The sequence below is a fragment of the Equus asinus genome, chromosome 20 (genome assembly GCF_041296235.1).
Source record: "Equus asinus isolate D_3611 breed Donkey chromosome 20, EquAss-T2T_v2, whole genome shotgun sequence".
Classification (NCBI taxonomy): Eukaryota; Metazoa; Chordata; class Mammalia; order Perissodactyla; family Equidae; genus Equus; species Equus asinus.
Genome location: NC_091809.1, coordinates 82350165 through 82361579, shown reverse-complemented (window position 1 = coordinate 82361579; position 11415 = coordinate 82350165). Strand labels below are relative to the sequence as shown.

General features: G+C 44.2%; 1 protein-coding gene across 2 annotated transcripts in view; it reads right to left on the bottom strand.

The window, feature by feature from the left end:
- Nucleotides 1-11415, bottom strand: part of MAP6 (microtubule associated protein 6) — a 77042-nt gene that overhangs the window by 29006 nt on the left and 36621 nt on the right. The window lies entirely within an intron of this gene.

Here is an 11415-nt window from a genome sequence, read left to right as displayed (position 1 = left end):
CCCTTGGGCCCGTCCCTTACCCGTTCTGAACTTCAGTGAGCTCATTTGGAAAGGATTTCACAAGGCCTACTTCACCGGATTGACATGGGGGTTAAATGAGACTGTATTAGGTGGAGAGGACCTGGCTATTTGTGCCAGAATTATAAAGTCCATGGTGGGTAACTCTATAATAATGTATTTGGTTTTCATTACAGAGTCATTTGTTCATGAAAATTATTGAATATCTTCTACATTCTAGGCACAGAGCTAGAAATACAGCGTGAGCAGGCAGATGCAGCCACTGCCGCTACTGACCTGGTGGTCAGGTGGGGAGATGTAAACAATTACACAATCAACTATCTGTCCAGCTGTTCTTACATTTCTGACCACTGGCTGTCAATGTTCTGGTGCCTGGTGAGGGCAAAATTTGGGCAGCAGCTTCCAAGGCCAGGTTTATTTCTGAATGCATTTCACATGAGACTTGAACAAAGTCGCATTCAGGGAATGCCTGATTAATTGAATCTCCGATACGGTGTCCACTATAAACAGACGTTGGCTTCTTAAGGCCTTGTCCCACTTAAGCACATTTTCTTGCAGTGATTCAAGGGGAGATATTGAAAGAGCAATTATAGAGGGAGAGACTGGAGACAGGCCAGAGCCGGTGACTGATGAGGCGAGGTCCCAGGAGAGGGAGGAGGGGAGGCGTCGGGAGAAAGGCGAGAGGGCTGGCCTTGGAGAGAAAGCGTCGTAAAAGAAGAGAATAGAGGCTGTTCTTTCATTTCTAATTTGAAAAAGCCTGACATTTACAAGATATAAGGAAACAGAATTATACAAGGACAATTTTACTGCTATGAAGAATACCTACACGTGTTAATTGGTACAAATCACTTCTTGACAAAAGTGGAGACAGAATAATGGATTACTGCCAACGACAATCATATCTAAATTCCCTTTCTCTGTCCATAAGCCCCAGACTTATTTATTGTGTATCTAAGTCCTCGGGAAATAAAATCCTTTCCCCATCCTCTTGACAACAAAATTTTCAACATTCCTCCACTGCTTTTGAAGGAAGAAAACTGTGCTTTTAACTCTTAATGGTCTAAAATCTTCCTACAGATTTTCATAGGTAATTTTTGTTGTCATGGAAACATATTAAGTCTCTGTTCAAAAATCTTGTCTACACTTGTTATTAAAGCGTTCTCGAGGAAGGGAAGCAGGCTCCTTCATGAACTCTGATGAAGGCAGGCAGTGAATGCTGTCGGTTGCTAAGGTATTGTCAGCAGTTGGTTAAAGGAAGCGGGATCTGTAGATTAAAAGGAAAAGAATGTTCCAGAGCTAGAGGGTTGCAGGGGGCTTAGAAAGGCTTCTCTCTCCTTTTAGAGGGGAGCCAAAGATGGCTCCCTCCTGGCAGAAATGATGCGTCAAGGGAGGGGCTTTCTGATCCGGCATGAGTATCTGCTTGCATGCATCTTTCGGCTTCTTTTGTGTGAAAGGGAGAAAAGGGGATCTCACAGAGAATGCTGACATTCCAGTCACTTAGGATTGCTCTTCTTATCCATTAATATCCAGCAGACACATGCACACCATGCGGAAAGCACTCGCTTGGGCAAAAAATGTCAGCATGTGAAGAGAAGTCTGAAACGAATCCAATGTGAATAGAGGGAGAGGAAAAGCAGCCTCCTTTTCCCTGCTATGGAAGGATCGGGCATGGGGAGCGGCTGGCAGTGAGGGGTGTCAGGGCTCGGGTCCCCTCAGGAGGCACGCGGCTGCTTCTGTAGGTGCCTGCTGTCTGAGTCCTGCCATCGGCTGCCTGCTGCTCACAGGCCCCTGTGTACTTGGGGACAGTGTCTCACATAGAGAAAGCCCATGTGCACAATATGTAGAGAATAATGAGGACAGAGAACTAAAAATAAAAACTGCTGAGACTAGGAGTCAATTGGATCCTATACAAATTAATTTAGGCTGCAGTATTTACTAGGTACTATGCCAGGAACGGTAGGGAAGAAAAAGGAAGCAAAATAAGAAACCTATAGCCGGCAAAGGTGGAGGACAAGAGCAGGGGAGGATAGTGGTTAAGGTAAGAACACATACAAATACACCTCAAGCAGGACAAAGATCAGAGCTAGAGGAGAGGATGCTAGAAAATTACCGTTACTTCCTCCTCGCTCTGCAGCCTCGCCCACTTCCCCATTACTGTTGGAGTTTACCAGTCATACAATGCCGGGGTGGTTGCACAGGGAGGCCACAGAGTCATCTGGTTGGGAGTGAAGAGGGAAGGCTGCACTCTTCTGGTTAGTGGGGTCCCCAAGGATCTGCGTCCACTACTTGCAGAAAGATGGACCCTGGGCAGCAATGGGGAACACTGAGAGTGTGCCCTGGAAGGCGGGAAGGAGTGCGGCCTCCTTCTGGGGGAAAACCCAGGACTCTGCGAGTGCACTCCTATGAGATAATCTATAGGAAGTGCCAAGAACATGGTACGATACACCTAGTGACGTGCTCAATAAACCTAAGTTTCCTCATTCTTTGTTCTGGGTGTAGGAAGTACTTAACAAATATTTTTTAAACAAAGAAAGCTGGTGCTGAAAATAACATCATTCTATGACCTCTTGAGACTGATGCTAATTTATTCTAAAATGTAGCTCAACTATAAGGGAATGGTGGGAACAACTTTATGTCAATAAATTTCACAATATAGACGAACAAATTCTTAGAAAGAGCAAATTACAAAAATTGACTAAAAAGAAATAGAAAATCTGAATACATTTATATCAAGTAAAGAAATTGAATTAGTAATCTAAAATCTTTCTACAAAGAAAATCCAGCCCCAGATGGCTTTACTGGTGAATTCTATTAAACATTAAGGAAAAAATAAATACCAATCCTAACAATCTCCTTTAGAAAATAGAGGAAAAGAGAACACTTCCCAACTCATTTTAAGATGGATAATATCAGGTATTACCCTGATACCAAGCCAGTCAAAGACATCACAAGAAAAGACAACTATAGGCCAAAATTCCTTAGGAATATAGATATGAAAACCCATAACAAAATAGTAAATAAAATTCAGCAACATATAAAAAGATTTAAACACCATGAACAAGTGAGATTTATCCCAGGAATGCAAGGTTGGTTTATCATGCAAAAATCAATTAATGTAATACACTATATTAATAGAAGAAAGAACAGAAATCATATGATCATCTTAACAGATATAGAAAAAGCATTTGATAAAATCTAATACCTTTTCATGATAAAAAAAAAAATTCAGCAAACTAGCAATAGAAGGGAACTTCCTCAACCTGACAGAGGACATCTACAAAAACCCTACAACTAACTCATACTCAATGGTAAAAGACTACATTTTTTCCCCCTAAGATCAGGCACAAGGCAAGGATGTCCACTCTCCTCACTTCTATTCAACATTGTACTGGAGGTCATAACCAGTATAATAAAGCAAGAAAAATAAATTAAAGGCATACAGATTAGAAAAGTAGAAGTAAAAATGTCATTTTTTGCCTATAACATGATCTTACATTTCAGAAAAGCTCAGGAATCTACAAAAACTACTAGAACAAATGAGTCAGTTTTCCAAGGCTGCTGGATACCCAATCAATACACAAAAATTAATTATATTTCTATAGACTCATAAGAGACAATGGGAAAATAAAAATTTTAAAAATCCATTCACAATAGCATCAGAAAGAATAAAATACTTAGGAATAAATTTAACAAAAGAAGTGCAGTACCTGTACACTGAAAACTACATAATGTTGCTGAGAGAAATTAAGTCCTAAATAAATAAAGAGATATGCCATGTTCATAAATGGGAAGATTCAATAACGTGAAGATGGCAATTCTAAGAAACTGACATAAAATCAAAGCAGTCTTTATCAGAACCCCTGCGGGACTTTTTTGTAGAAAAAAACAAGCTGATCTTAAAATTTATATGGAAATTTAAAGACCTAGAATTGACAAAACAATTTTGACACAGAGAAACAAAGTCTGAAGATGGAAACCAAGATACACTCCTTGGTTTCCAAGCTTATTCTAAAGCTACAGTAGTCAAGTGTGTTACTGGCATAAAGAGAGACCCATAGATTTATGAACAAAATAGAGAGTTCTGGAGCAGAGATGTGCATACAGTAGCACACTGAAGCTGGCTCACATTGCCTCACAGAGATGACTGTCAAATTTTCATGAATTTGGTGAGCTGATTGTTAAACTATTGGTAGCTTGAAATCAGCCATCTGAGAGTATTCATATCAGGAAATCGGTCAACACTACAGGCCAGGCCCCTTCTTTTTCCAGAGAGCTGTTTGTTGAACATCCACGATAATACCACTGCTCACACATATACTTATTCTTGACAAAGGTGCTAAGATAATTCAATGGGGCAAAGATGGTCTTTTCAACAAATGGTGCTGGGAAAACTGGATATCCATATGAAAAGAAGATGAATCTCAACCATTACCTTATCCCATACACAAAAATTAATTAGAATGGACTATAGGCCTAAGTGTAAACCATAAAACTTCTAGAAGAACACATGGAAGAAAATGTTTGTGACCCTGGTGTAGGAAAAAAATCTCTTAATTACGATGCAAAATCCAAAAACAATAAAAGAAAAACATGATAAACTCAAGTTCAACAAAATTAAACACTTTCCTCTTTGAAAGGCACCAGTAAGACAAGGAAAAGACAAGCCATAGTCTGAGAGAAAATATTTGCAAAACGTCTATCTGATAAAAGATTTGTATCCAGAATATATAACGATCTCTTAAAACTCAATAAGAAGAAGACAAAAAACTCAGTTTAAAAATGGGAAAAATATTAATAGACACTTCACCAAAGATATGCAAATGGCAAATAAGCACATGAAAAGATGGCGAGCACTGCTAGTCATTAGGGAAATAAATTAAAACCACAGTGAGATACCAACACACGCTAAAATAAAGAATGCTGACAAGACTGAATGTTGGCAAGAATGTGGAGCAACTGGATCTCTCATACACTGCCGATGCGAACGCAAAATGATACGGCTACTTTGGAAAAACTGCTTTTAAGTTAACCATGCACTTACCACATGACCCAGCAATTCCACTCCTGACGACCAAAGGGAAATGAAAACACAGATCTATAAACAACTTGTACCCAAATGTTAGTAACAACATTATTTACGGTAGCCAAAAAGCCAGAAACAACTAATGAATCATGTTCATTAATGTTCATCAACTAATGAATGAATAAACAAAATGGGTAAATTCATACAATAGAATAATAGTCAGCAATAAAAAGCAATGAACCAATATGGATGACTCTCAAAAATATCATCTTAAATGAAAGAAGCCAGACAGAAAACACTACATATTATATGATTCCATTTATGCGAAATGTCTAGAAAAGGCAAACTATAGAAACAGACAGATCAGCAGTTGCTCAGGCCTGGGTGTGGGAGGGAGGATGGACCGTGAATGAGGAGGAGAGACGGCCGTTTTGTAAAACTGCCTTTCAGGGATGGTTGCCCCACTGTATAAATTTACCAAATCTCATCAAACTGCACACTTAAAAGGGGTGAATTTAATACCAAGTAAGTTGTACCTCAAAAAAGCTGTTAAAAAATCAAGCTGACGGGCTTCTGCGTTTGGGGCCGGCCTGGTGGTGCAGCAGTTAAGTTCGCACGTTCCAATTTGGTGGCAGTTCGGATCCTTGCGATTTTGGCATTTTGGATCCCGGGTGTGGACATGGCACCACTTGGCAAGCCATGCTGTGGTAGGCGTCCCACATATGAAGTGGAGGAAGATGGGCATGGATGTTAGCTCAGGGCCAGTCTTCCTCAGCAAAAAGAGGAGGATTGGCAGCAGATGTTAGCTCAGGGCTAATCTTCCTCAAAAAAAAAAATCCAGCTGGAACATCCTCTTCCCTGACAACCGTCCCCTTGCAGGGAGGTGACCCTGCCTCCTTAGGTGCCTGGGCTTCCCTGCCCAGCTTCTTTGTCTGATTGTTCCCACTGTGATCTTGGTTACTTGTCTCCAAGCCCACCCATGTGACCTCAGAGGACAGAGGGGCCTCCACGCTCTCCGTGTCCCTGGTGCCTGCTGGAGCTGGACGATTTCAGCATGTGCTCAGCCAGTGTTGCTGAACAAATAACACCCTTCTCTTTATTTTTTTTAATTGCAATTATAGTCAGTTTTCCATTTTTCTTTTTCTTATTAATTTGTAAGAATTCTCTATAAGTATTAGAGATAAAAATAAAAGATAAGTCTTTGCGACTATGCTTCAGTTTGTCTTTTGCCTTATATATATATGGATATATATATATAGATCTCATAAGATCTATATCTATATCGATAGAGATATCCCTATCTATACATCTATATATCCATATATAGACTTTAAATTTGCACATGGCCTAATCTATCAATCTTCTCCTTTATCCTGTTTACTCTTGAGGTTATGCTTTAAAAGTCTTTCCCTATGCCACAATCACATAAATATTTATCTGTAATTTCTTCTTTGTACATTTATGTATTTACTTTTTACATTTAAATCTTCAAGCCGTTGGGAATATATTACTATTTTCACGTAGACTGCCAAAATGGAAAAAGTGTTAACGGTACCCACCACTGAAAAGGACGTGAAGAAGGTGTACCCGGTCCAACTTCAGGGCCCAGCAGGGTGCCTGGTCCACCACAAGTGCTCCAAGCACATTTGTTGAACACATGAACTAATGAACAAAGCCTTTAAAATCGCTATCCTTTGCTCCAGCAATTCCATTTCTAGGAACTTGTCATAAAGAAATAACTGGACAAGAAAGCATTTTCTCATGTATTACAAACTCTTGATTATCATCATGTGTGAAGGCTGCAAATCATTCCTTTGGTTGGGACTATGAACGAATTCCAGGTCTGACAGTGCTGGAGCGTGACTAAGTCTCAGAACTTATTAAATAATACCGGGCATGAAAATATTAAACAGGTGATCCTCACGATGTCGTTTTTGCGGCACTTAATGTCACGTTTGTTTCTTGTTGCTGGTGATTCACTGGGAGTGATAACCGTGAGATTCGGCCTCTGGCTGCCCATGCTCTCTCTCGTCTGAGTTGATGGGAGCTCTGGGCGCAGGACAGGAAGCGCGGCCTGGCGGCAAAGGGTGGCGGTCCGGAGAGTGAATTATGGACTCCACTTACGAAGGCACAACTAACCTTGCACGGATTCATCACCTTTCTTTCTTCCTACACTGTAATTTTACCTCCAGCAAGTCTTTTGGCAACCTGCCAGCTCTAAGAGAAGTAACAGACATACTCAGAGTCTGAAAAATATGTAAGACTGCTTTTCAGACCACGAAATCCAGAGGGGTTTCCTCAAAAATGGGATCCAGAATCTCTTCATGAAGTTGCAGGGTAACACTCCGTCTTGTTAGTCACTTGCCTGGGCCAGCAACCAGGGGGACCGTGATTTGGCACGGCTGACACCGCCAGAGGCCAATTGCTAAGAGGCAACAGAGGGGCCACAGCCACGTCACTTCCTTATTTCCTCTCCATACCGAGGGGGGTGGGTGGGAGGCACTTACACACTTCACTCTTTAACCCTCAGCGCAGCCCTGTGAGGCTGGAGGTCCCCTCAGTCCCAGACTAATGCAAGAACTTACTTGGGGCATCTCGGTCAGTCAGGACCAGATTTGAAGCCATCTCTGTTCCACTCCACGTTTCAAGCTCTGTCAGCCACCCCAGGAAAGCCTGAAACACTTTCCTCAGTCTGTGTCTTTGTATGGGCCTGTCCCAACCTTGAATTTTTTTCTTTCCCTTTTCTACTGGGGAAACTGCTTCTTCAAGATGCAACTCAAATAAAGGCAAAGAAGGCAGGAGAGAGAAAGAGGTTAAAGACACAAGCCAGCATAACTTACAGGGCCCTCAGGAAAAGGTTGGCCGGCCTGAGAAGGCCCGCATCACGCGGCACCCAGGTCCCTGCTGACCCTCCCGGCCACAAGAAAACAAAGGTGAACAACAGGCCTGAAGAGAGCAAGGGTTCTGGGAGTTCAGGGTCTCACAGAGGGACCTGAGGGCGTTTGGGAAGATGAGTAGGGGTTTTCAGGCAGAGAAGGGAGGCATCGAAACTTCTGGAAGAAATACTGAAATTCCTGCAGTCCTTCCCTCCTCTGAGCTTTCCAGGGCTAGTCACAGAAAGAACGTCACATTCACATCTACAAACTCGTGAAGGCAGCCTCAGGGCTAGGAGTAGCCTTAGTGGCCTTCCTGCCCCAGACAGCCTGGAACGGCAGGTACCAGCCGGTGAGGTCACGAGCTTTCAGCTGGGAGAACAAAGCCCTCAAGACAGCTAGTTGTTGGGGGAAGCAATTAATATTTCATAGAAAACCTCCTTCACATCGGTGCCCTGTGTTCTTTCTCTGTCACACTGTGCCGGTCATCAGGTTGGCGTCCCAGTGGCTGGAAACTCAGTAACAGAGAAGGGGGAGAAGAGAAGGGAAGTGTCGGGGCCTACAGCGTGCCAGATGTTTCACAAAAACACGCTTTCGCCTTTAATCCCCCAGACAGGCGGAGGACTCCGCCCCCAGCTCCCACAGCACATCCCTCTCGGCTGCAGCCACCTCTTGACAAGCCCATATTCTCCATTAGATTGAATGCCCTTGAGGGCAGGAGCTGTGTCCCCAGGGCCTAGCCAGGGCCAGGCACAGAGCAGGCACTCAGAAAAGGCTTGTTGGGTGAGCATGACTGCATGAGAATCACGGAGCAGCAGAGCTGGACGGGCACCTGGAGACTTTCTCACCGTGTTTACAGCCGAGAATTACACAAAGGCGGCGAAGGCAAAGACGGTGTGCAGGTGGGCGCGGCCAAGTACTGGAGTTGGGACTTGACCCTGGAGGCAGCAGGAGCCACTCAAGACCCTGGAGCCGGGAAGTGATGTGATGTGATGGTGTGGCCTGGGAGGTACTTTGGTTGGGTGACTCAGGCCACTTGGGGACAATGAGAGGCTGGAGATAGGGAGAGACTGGAGGCTGCAGATTCATGTATGTTTTATTTAATGATGACTTGAATCACAAACTTAGGGTCAACTCTGCCAATAAATTATCTAATTCATTTATTGAGTGCCTGCAGCAGTTATGAGATGGCTGCTCTTTCCTGAAGATCACAGTGTGCCAGGTGCATTGCCCTCGTTGTTTAATTTAACTCTCAGAGAGACCTTCTGAGATGGACATGATTATTTTCCATTTTATGGATGAGGAAACTAAGCTCAGAGAGGTGAAGTTACTAAGGCCTCAGAGGGACTACAAGCCAAGCGCTGGGGAGAAAGGATGAAGAGCTCACGTCGAGTGAGGGGCCGAGGAGAAAGAGACCTGAGTCACGTGGTGTGAGAGGTGCTGTAACAGAGACACACAGGGGCAGAAAAGTCCAGAGCAGGGCCTCTGACCGCTCTCAGGGGTGACGGATGATATCTCATCGTGACAGGTGATAAAAAAAATGCATTGCAAGTTGGAAACAGGGCTGCCATCCTGTTACTTATCTTTTCTCTTTTTGGAGCAAAATCAGAGTATGCAAAACCTAAGAAGAAACGACCGAAAGCAGAAGGAGAAACATGCAGATCATCACTGCCTGGATTCAGAAGTCATCTTCACACTTATAATCGTTTAACACACAGGCTCCGGCACATGATTTCCCAACAATGGGATCAGCCACATCTTTCCGCCTCAGGAAACTTGGGGGCCATTAGGGGAGGCCCAGGGGTCCTGGGAGAGAGATGGCTGACAGTCCAGCAGCAGATGGCCCCACACCGGCCCACCGCTTAATTAGGTTGCTGCGAGGGTCAGTGTAAAGAGATAAATGAGTTAGTGATGGTGGGGGACGCGGCACAAGGTACGGGTTGTAGGAGAGCCAGGATCAAAGGTCAGGGACTGAGACACCCCCAAACAGCCACCACTCTGCACATACAGCTGTGCTTGTGTGTATGTCCCTGTGTGGGTGCTCTGGCCAAAGAGTGAGAGGAGGGAGGGCTCGTAACAAAAGGACATGAAACTAAGGGGTCTTTCCCCGTTAGAAACTGATGTGCTTTGAAATTAGTGCTGATAATGGTCGTGAGAGTGAAAGCAGCTTACATCACACAGAACCTTCTCAGAGCCAGGAACTGTATGAAGGACATTCCATGCGTATCTCACTTAATCCTCACGGAGACCCTATGAGGGAGGCACTGCTATCGTCACTCTCATTTTACAGATGAGGAAGCAGGAGCTGAGGGTGGTTAAGTGTCATGACCTTGAATAGCAATAAGTGGAGATGCTGGGATTAAACAAGAATAATATGATTAATGGCTGTGTGCCAGGACTGAGGCGCTGAGACAGTACCACGTTCCAAAGTAAGACAGGAGATCACAATGCAGGATTTTCAAAGGAAAGGCTGAGAGCAGTGGAGGGAGAGGATACTGGCGAGAGCTCTGTGTACCATGAAGGGGCCGCTTTCCCTTCAAGTGAAATCAAGAGGGAGGCTCAAGGACACCTGGATTTGGGGGGATGTGCCGAACCAACAGTGACTCTCCTGAGAAATCTGAAGGGTCAGAGACGGCTGGCCAGTCCGTCCAGGAGCAGAGAGAAGGAGAGATGGCTGTGCTGGAGGCAACTTGCGCTGTCTGTTGGTTAGGGCAGGGAACGCGTGATGCAGTTTCCCTGCACCAGATGGGGTCAAGAGGACCACCTCAAGGGGCAAATAGATCTCAGCAGAAAGAAGCTGGAGGGACTGTAGAATGCCCAGGGTGGAGGAAGGAGTATAGGACCAGCCAGAGGGATTCACCTTTATCAAGTGACCTACAGGGCAAGATCTGCAGTGATGACATCCAGAGAACCCGGAAAAGTGCCCACGAGAGAAAGAGTCCACCCAGAACACCTGCTGATCCAGAAAGCAGCGGTCACCGTGACCACACCAGCCATGCAAGACCCTCCTGCTCCCCTCGCCTCCTGCTCTTGCTCCCTGAACCCAGCCCTGGGCAGCTGTGATGCTGGAGGAGGGGAGTAGGACAGGCGGGGTAGAAGCCCCACTGTAGGCTTCTGCTCTGGAGCAGACCAGAGCTGCAGGAGGGAGAAAGGATAAACTTTAAATAGACTCACATCTGGACTATAACACGGGACTGGACATTTTAAAGGCTTGACTTCTATTTACTGAAATTTGCTGTACAAGTTATGAAACTTGCCCAAAATTTCATGCACGGGTAGGAGAACTTGCCCCCCAGGATAAATTTAAAGGGGTAGTGGGAGGCAAAAATAAAGCCACCTTACAATTACATCCTACAAGCTGCGCTTGTTCAACGTAAAAGTTACATTTACAATTAGTGAAAACCTACTGTGTCAGAAGCTTTAATAATTGATTTACACACTTGGCCTAATTCAGTATAAAACCAACTCTTTAAGACAGAAGTTATTATTTCTATTTTACAG